The sequence below is a fragment of the Mytilus edulis genome, chromosome 8 (assembly GCF_963676685.1).
Source record: "Mytilus edulis chromosome 8, xbMytEdul2.2, whole genome shotgun sequence".
NCBI classification, from domain to species: domain Eukaryota; kingdom Metazoa; phylum Mollusca; class Bivalvia; order Mytilida; family Mytilidae; genus Mytilus; species Mytilus edulis.
This window is the reverse complement of record NC_092351.1, coordinates 47,892,363-47,901,229: the sequence shown is the minus strand read 5'-3', so window position 1 is coordinate 47,901,229 and position 8,867 is coordinate 47,892,363. Positions and strand designations below refer to the sequence as shown.

Below are 8,867 nucleotides of genomic sequence, written 5' to 3'. Positions count from 1 at the left end.
ACCTCCACACAAATGAGTATAATATACAGAAAGTCTGTAGTATTTTAATTTTGGTATTTGTGAAGTACAATTAACAACAGACAAAGAGAGACAACTCTAGATTAATTTTTAACATAGTTTAGAAAATACGTCAACAACTCTTGATCGTTGTTCTTCGTCTCATTGTTATTCGTTCTGTATTGATATAGGGTCTTCTTATATGAGTATTGCAATTAAAAATTAAAATGTTGTTTTCCGACCCTACACAACCGTACCGTTTTAAGGAAGTATTTTATTTATTTAAAGTATTGTCTTACACAACTAGTAAACAGGTGGACGATTGTTGAATTTTATACAGCTCAGACACACTACAATATGATAATATTCCAAATCCAAAAGCTAGTTTATTTAACTGCCTTTTCATTACATCATTGTAATGAAAATTGTTTCTACGAGTATTGTGAAAATACTTGTAATCAGATTCAAGATTGCTAGTAAGTAAAGTTATATTGTCATTGTTTGATATATAATGTGTTGTCTATCGTTTATAGAATATGCATGTTGTGTCGTTCCCTATTTTATTTTTGAGTTGTGCGTTCTTTTAGCTAAATGATCTTGCGTGTGTTTTTGCTGTATTTCTTTCACAAAAATATTTTAAGATTCAATTATAAAATAGAATGTTAAATGCTTGGATTTGAATGTCAAAATTTAAATCAAAACGAATATTGTTGCAGAAAATCAAATATTAAAGGTCTAAAATCAAATTAAAAAAAAAATAATGTTGAATGATGAAAAACGAATATTAAAAAGTAAAAAAGAATATGATTAGTTTAAAAAACGAATAATGAATGTTGAAAAAGAAAGTTCGATATGAAATGTAAACAGTGGATGTTTAAATCGAATTTTTGAAATCGGAATTTTGGTTTATGAATCGATTGATGCAAATAACAATTTGAATAAATTAAATTGATTGTTTGAAACTTGTATGTTGATGTTGAATATGGACACCAGTCTGAATCATTGACTTAGTAAACTACATCGTTCTGTAATCCTAGATTGAAAAAGTGAAATCCGAAGACAAGTAGATTTAAAAAATTAAAATTACCAATATTTGATTTAGATTCAAAACAGATCGTTATGTTATGTTTCAATCAGTTAAATGGGCTGTGTCTATTGAATTGCAGGATGCTATATTTTGTAAGATTTTTTGTCATTTCTATGTTCCATCTTTTGATAGGATCACAACTAAGTAAGTACATAGATTGCATTAATTCTTTTCTGCTTTTACTTATAATTTATTATACTTAATTCCCCCTTTTCCTAAAAAAATATGAAATACAATTGTTTTATTATGTGTCTTCGCTTTTATTCTCCGCTTCTTAATCATGAAAAAATTCTATAGAAAAATATCTATAATACTGCTTTATATGAAATACAGATACTGTTTGTAATGAAATGTATAAATAAACAATGATTGATGTTTTTGAATTAATGACCTAAAGACGACAAAAACACAGTTACCCGTTTATATATATTTAATTCTTGTATTGATGATATTCATTGTATTATGTCAAATAAGATTTGGAGAAGTATTGTCAATTAATTGGGACTATCAAGTACGTCATAAAATGGGGAAGCCTTATGATATACTTGCATATTTATGTAAGCTCCCCTGGCTCAATGGTCCCAGCAAGCTATTGCCATCAGTTGGATTCCTTTGTGGTTATAGTCTGTCGTCTGTTATGTTTGATAGAAATCTACTCTTCTGAAACAAGAAAACCATTTTTAAACAAAATAGGCCACAATCATTATGTAGATATCAAATTCATCAACTGTGTACGAAAAATTCGCCTTCCGACTAAAATTACCCTATGGCTCAATATAGAACGTGTGGGTAAAATCAATGTTTTCTTTATTATCTACGAAACTGCTATTGAAAGAAAGGTGCTTACATTTAAGTATTATGAACGACCAGATCTATCTAATGTCAGAGTACATCAAAACTGTAATACTACAATTAGAGGTGCTATTTTCCGTAGATAATAAATGTTACAGTTTTTAAACCAAAAAGATAGACAGAAACGTTATTGCCCTTATATGATGATTTTATACCTTGTTTCCGTCTATTATCTTGACAAATGTAAAAGATATATTGAAATTTTAAAAATCAAGACTGATCAACAGGACAAGACTTCAAACACGTCAACGTAACTAAAAATATTGGTTAACTCTTACATGTCTTAATAGAGTTATTTCCTTCTTTTGATGATTTTTAATAAAAGGTGGACATGTTTAAAGATGCAGGAGAGCGACATATGTTCTCTATAGTCTCTTTTTTAGAAACATGTCAATTTTGGGTTGTACTATCTAGCAAAATTGGATAGTTTAGTTAGACATCATCAAACTAGGTTCCTGTCCACCATTTTCTACATAAAAAACGCCCGTACACTGCCCGGTACATGACTGTTGTTTTCCATTCGTTTGACGTGTTGTTTTTTATTTGCCATTTACTAACGTATTAAACGTTTCTCTGAGTGCGGTACTTTTGTTACTTTACATTAATTACATAGGACTCATAAAAATTACATCATACTTAAAACTTTCTGTTAGAAATAATGATTGAATTATATCTTTCTACCAACAAAAATGGGTTACTTATGAAAAAGGCAATAACCACTATTAATAAGTACCGATGATCAGATATCGATGATTTGAAATATCAGCAGCGAGTCACCCTATGAAGAGTTAGAGCAACGAACGAGACCAAAAAACCTACATATTGTGTCGATAATCAATTTATCGGGCTATATTTGCATCTTTTGAAAGTGTTTTCTTTGTTTCACCAGCAAACTAGACGATGACCTATCAGAGTCGGTTCAAACATTATGACGCCGTTGATATGTCTGGGTCAAAGTTATGAACGACAGGTTAATGTTTTCTGACGTCACAAAGCCTTCATATGCAATTTTATTTAGAGCTGTGCATAGTGGTATAAACAGTGTGACGAAGTAAAATTATCGTTTATTGTCGTATAAGTAGTTTTTACTTAATTACAATGTGATGCAATTTAGACTTTTGATCAGAGTTATGGTTTCACGAAGATGATCTAATAAAGAATACACACGACTAACCAGGAGTATCTAATAACAAAATGATACATTAATCAGTACAATAACAGAATATTGTGTTTAAATGTTTGATGTTATAGGTAAACTGACCTGTCCTACTGGTTGGGAGTCTCATGGATTTAAATGATTTTATAGGTAAACTGACATGTCCTACTGGTTGGGAGTCTCATGGATTTAAATGTTATAAAATGTCTCATCAATATTTTGACTTTTCAAATGCAAGAAAATACTGCAATGATGAAAATGCCGAATTAATTATGCCAAAAACAGTCGAAGAACAGAATATTATGAAAACGCTGCTTCGACAGTAAGTTGTTATGTCATATTTACAAAATGTTTCTCTCTGTGAATTATATTACATTTATATTTTTCAAAATAAAGCCTTCCCAAAAATTCATCCGTCTAATACATTTTTGAATGCCTAATTAAAATAAGAAGATGATTGCCATTGACATTATTATCTACCAGAGACCAACGGGCAAGGATGTTAACAACTGTAAGGCACTGTAGCATGTGAAAGGTCTTCAACAAGGAGTAAAATCCATTACGTATAGTAAGCTTTAAAAGGTACCGGCATGACAAAATGAGAAGCATCTCAAAAGAGAAATCCAACTGCTTGATTCATGCCTAAACAATGAAGAAACTTTCAAATGCAATGAAAATAAATCTATACAAATATGAAATGTAACAACGCAATTGAGAAAAAAATTGTTATAATAATGCAACCCTTTTTAGTATTTATGTGATGAACAACACAAATCTAAATCAAAATAGGGAGAAATATTATGATTGTCATTGATTATCTATGTCGGTTATATTATAATTTGATCTAATTTTTCTAAATCGGTGATAAAAAGAAATACTGGCAGGCAAAGCATTGTCCATTGACGGATAGTTGTTTCATTGCCAATCATACCATATATTCTAATTTATAAAGCAAATATTTGAAATGTTGGCGATGAAAATGTTTGAGAAAAAAAAAACTGTTCATTTGCCTTCCCATTGTTTTGATGCCTATGCATGAAGTATTTAACATATACTATTAGAGGGTGTCTTACATTAATGCATAAAATTGAGACAATTAAAAGGGTAAACAGTACTTATAAATGGGATGGAATTTGGATTGGACTTAAGGTTAATGAATCTAAAGGAACATGGATTTGGAATGATGGCACACAACTAGATTCTGCAAATGTGGCCTGGAATCCAGGTAAGTATGTTAGATAACTAAAATACAATTAAAAGAGTTGACATTTCACTAAAACAATTGAACTTACTAATTTCATCAATATTGCTACCGATAAGAGGTTTTCCAAGAAAAGTCTCAAATAAAGTAAATACGTTAATCAAGTAAACGTTAGTAACTTTTTTAGCCTAACGAAAACAGCAACATTCATATGTATCGGATCATCTAGATAAATATAAAATATATAGAAACTGTTATCACAGAGATATGTCTCGCCTTTTAGTTATTTTGATAATGCAAATGTTGAAATTAAAATAGCAATACTTTAACATGTAAGTTATGCAAATATTCAAAGTCTATGAACCCTGGCTGAAGATACATGGCTTAACATCTCCATGGAAATGAGATGAGCTAATGCTAATACAACTGCATACCAAATACCATTGACTTATAATAAGTCGTTCCCTTTTAACAAACTTAAACACAAACATTAACTTGTAAACTATGTAAAAGTTTCAGTCAATGAACCATGATTAGGGGGTAGGGCTATATAATCTCCATGGAAACGATACTTGCAAATACCAATAAAGTTGCATACCAAATATCATTGACTTAATATTACGACTGTCATACAAGTGAGAGGTTTAGCGCTATAAAACCAGGTTCAATCCACCATTTTTTACATTTGAAAATGCCTGTACCAAGTCAGGAATATGACAGTTGTTGTCCATTCGTTTGATGTGTTTTATTATTTGATTTTGCCATTTGATTAGAGACTTTCCGTTTTGAATTTTCCTCGGAGTTCAGTATTTTTGTGATTTTACTTTTTATCAGTGCATCTTCAACTGATCTAATCACAAACTAATACATATAAACTAAGCAAAAGTTTCAAAGTCAAGAGACCATGCATGAGGGGGCGGGGCCAAATATTGCACAAATCACTTGATTTTTCTGTGTTTTGTTTTGTTATTTTAAATTTCTAATGCGTTTGAAATTTGATATGTTATAGTCTGGGCTATTCTTGCATTTCGTTCTATTTCAAACTTTGTCACTTTTGTATTCGGAGTGTTAGAGACTTGAAAAACTGATGTCCTTAAATTAGGAAATTTCTAAGGTTGGACAACACACATTTCTCAATTCGCTACTTTATAATGCCGTGGCATCGATATGACTAATCATCATATGTAAAGGATACCACTTGAGGTCAATCCTATGTCTGGTCGTGTTCGTACTGCTTATTTTGTTCTACATTGCCTTTTCTTATAAAATGAGAATGTTTTATTAAATAATATTGAACTTAAAATAGGTGTTACTTTTTTTATAAAATATAAAAACGTATTCTTTTACAAGTAATCTTTATATAATTACGAATGTTATTCACCAGCACGGCATATTTGTTTTTGTATCTGAGACTATTACTTAGAATTGCATAGCTCTTCAATTTATTTTCTGACACACTAAGCATGAACAAATAAACCTCCATAAAATCATGGCAAATAGTTTGTCATGCAGTCCATAATAAATGAACAAGTATATAGTCGCTTGTATACAGTGGTTTAAAAGTTGTAAATTTTGCTATTATATGTATAGCTAAAGTAGCAGAAGATCCCGACCAAGTATATTCATGAAACGTGAAACTTTGATGTGTATATATAGAAAAGCATGTAAATTAGAACTATGCTTGTTCAGTATATGCTGGAAACTTGGCACGCTTTTATATGTTTTGTATGAATGTGAACATGCGATGCCGATGTCATGGCATTTGTCAACTGGTTAGTTCATCTTCCCATTGGAAATATCCATACATTATGTATTTCTATTTATAGTGGAATGGACTCCATTTTGCGATTATATTAGTTTTCTGTGCGGTGCTTTTTAGACTGATGTATGTCATTTCATATTTTTATACCCCCACAAACAAATATTTAGTGGCATATATGAATCACGCTTTCCGTTTGTCCGTTTGTCTCTCTGTCTGTCATTGTTTCTTATAATCGCAACTCCTCTCAAACGGATCGACTAATATTATTGAAACTGTCCACTATTGTTGATATACATAAAAGAATGTCATTCCAGTCGTACATGTTAAAAGGGGAATTATGAAAAACTGCAGGGCGGATTGATATCCTTTTGGGAGCTCACACACGGTTTTAGTTTCTTTTAGCCATGATGTTGTCTATCTTCCTTTGACTTTTTATTTTTTTTATTTCAGCGTTGATATTTTGATTTTTCTTATGAAACAGTCATATCAATTCGATAGACAATGTGAACAAGTTGAAAACTTAACTTTATTTAGAATGGGGTCATTTCTTTTTCCTTGTTGTGAAGATTCTGTTTCTGTGTAGCATCATTCATGTAACTAGCTTCTGCACATGGAATATTAGCTCTTATTATATACCATATTTAAGAGCTTACGCAGAGTTGATCGAATATTCAATAGTAAAGGACTCTTCCAGATGCTATAATGCTTTGGTTTTCAATAATCTTTTACAGAGATGGCAACGGATATGGTTCACATTTCAAAATCAAAATCACAATCCCAACCTTTTTTTGTCGATTGTGTTGAGACATCACGAAAAGCGACATTTCGCATGACGGGTGATGAATGCATGACAGGAGTTGCCAACCCTGTCGACGTACCCAAATTTGTTCTTTTCGAATGTTAATTCGATTCCGTCAGGTTTTGTTTATAACTTTGATTTGTATCTTCCTGGTGATAATATGAGATTTGAACACCGGTAAACTACTATTGCGACAGTTTATTATTTATCAGCCAATTTAGCTTGGCATGAACATCACAACGATGCATCTTGTCCAGTTGAAACTTGATTATCTCTTCAGAGAACCTTGTAATTATGAGCGCACACTCGGTATTGTTAAAGGGGTTTGTGCTGTTCTATTGGTTTTTTTTCTCAATTTTTTTTGTGTAATGATAGACAATTCTCTTTATTACCAATGTAAATTCTTTCTTCTTATTTTACATGAAAAAACAATTGCAAGTATCTACAAAAACGCTAATATGATCAAAACTATTGGATAATCCCCTTTGAGGAGTTATTGTCCTTAAGTGACGATTTGTTCTTATATTTGTGTTTCGGCCAATTTTCGCCAACATTTAATACATGTGTAGGAACTTTGAACAAACCAAAATTATCAGCAATATAAGATATTCAACAACTTTCTAATATGACCGAAATCAGTGGTTGACTGTTTAATAAGTTATTGCCCTCAAATTACGATTGTTCACTAATTTTTGTGTTTTTGCCAATCATCTCGAAAACTATAAAGTATATTAGATAAGTTCACACTGATAAAATAATCATCAATACAAGATCTACGCAAATGCCACTGAATAAGATCAACAAATAGGAAAACGTAACTGATTTCAATAAAGGTAAACATAAATATCAAAATCTTTTAATGCGAAAGATATATTTTAAGATACGGCCACTCAAACAAGATTTAGTGTATAAGTTGGTAGCCTCAATGATACCAGACCACTACGAAAATTGTTGTTTATGTTATTGGAAACCTGTAACGAAATACAGACTGTTTTACTGTTACATATACTGTATTAAAATTGCAAGAGTGTAATTTTTGTAGAAGAACCACACGAAAAAAATCAAGAATATTGTGTAGTGAGTCCGAAGGAAACTGAAAAATGGCACGATGTTCAGTGTCATATGAATAACTCTTATAGTGCAGCTTGTCAGCTAAAAGGTATTTTCACTTTACAACAACAAAAATCAACTTCATATTGTTATGCCATATGAATAAAATTAATCGTGTAACAAAAGCTCACCAGTGACACTCGAATCAAAACAGGTTGATAAGTCATTTATAAACAAAATCTTTAAAAAAACAATTGATCTATAACAAGTTATAATCATTGAAACTAAGACGAACTATGTGATGATAAACAGGCGAGCCATTTTTATTGCCAATCAGTAAACAAAGAGTCTGGCATGTGTTCAGATACAAAGTGTTCCCCATAATTTTCCAAATTGTTTAGTTTGTTTTAATTTAAATAAAAAATCACAAATTGTAGTATAAAAATATATGAGCAGAATTTTAAGTTCAGTAAATGAACGACTGCAACAATTTTTGTAACATACATTGCTTGGTTTGAATGTATTTTGTTTGCTAATTGATATTCAAATCTCACTTAAATTACCAGAATATGCACATTTAATCATGTTTAATCTTTGCAATAGGACATACGTAAAACGATTTAAATGTGTCATAATAGTTATCAAAGGTACCAGGATTATAATTTAGTACGCTAGACGCACGTTTCGTCTACATAAGACTCATCAGTGACGCTCATATCAAAATATTTATAAAGCCAAACAAGTACAAAGTTGAAGAGCATTGAGGATCCAAAATTCCAAAAAGTTGTGCCAAATACAGCTAAGGTAATCTTAGTTTTTCGAAAAATTCAAAGTTTTGTAAAAAATTATTAATAAAAATGACCACATTATTAATATTCATGTCAACACCGAAGTGTTGACTACTGGGCTGGTGATACCCTCGGGGACGAAACGTCCACCAGCAGTTGCATCGACCCAGTGGTG

General features: G+C 31.1%; 1 long non-coding RNA gene across 1 annotated transcript; it reads left to right on the top strand.

Moving 5' to 3' along the window:
* The first annotated feature begins 3,245 nt into the window (after positions 1-3,245).
* Positions 3,246-8,119, top strand: LOC139485767 (uncharacterized). The gene is made up of 3 exons (XR_011655394.1): positions 3,246-3,414; positions 4,196-4,317; positions 7,897-8,119. It is a non-coding gene; the product is annotated as an uncharacterized lncRNA (long non-coding RNA).
* Positions 8,120-8,867: the final 748 nt, after the last annotated feature.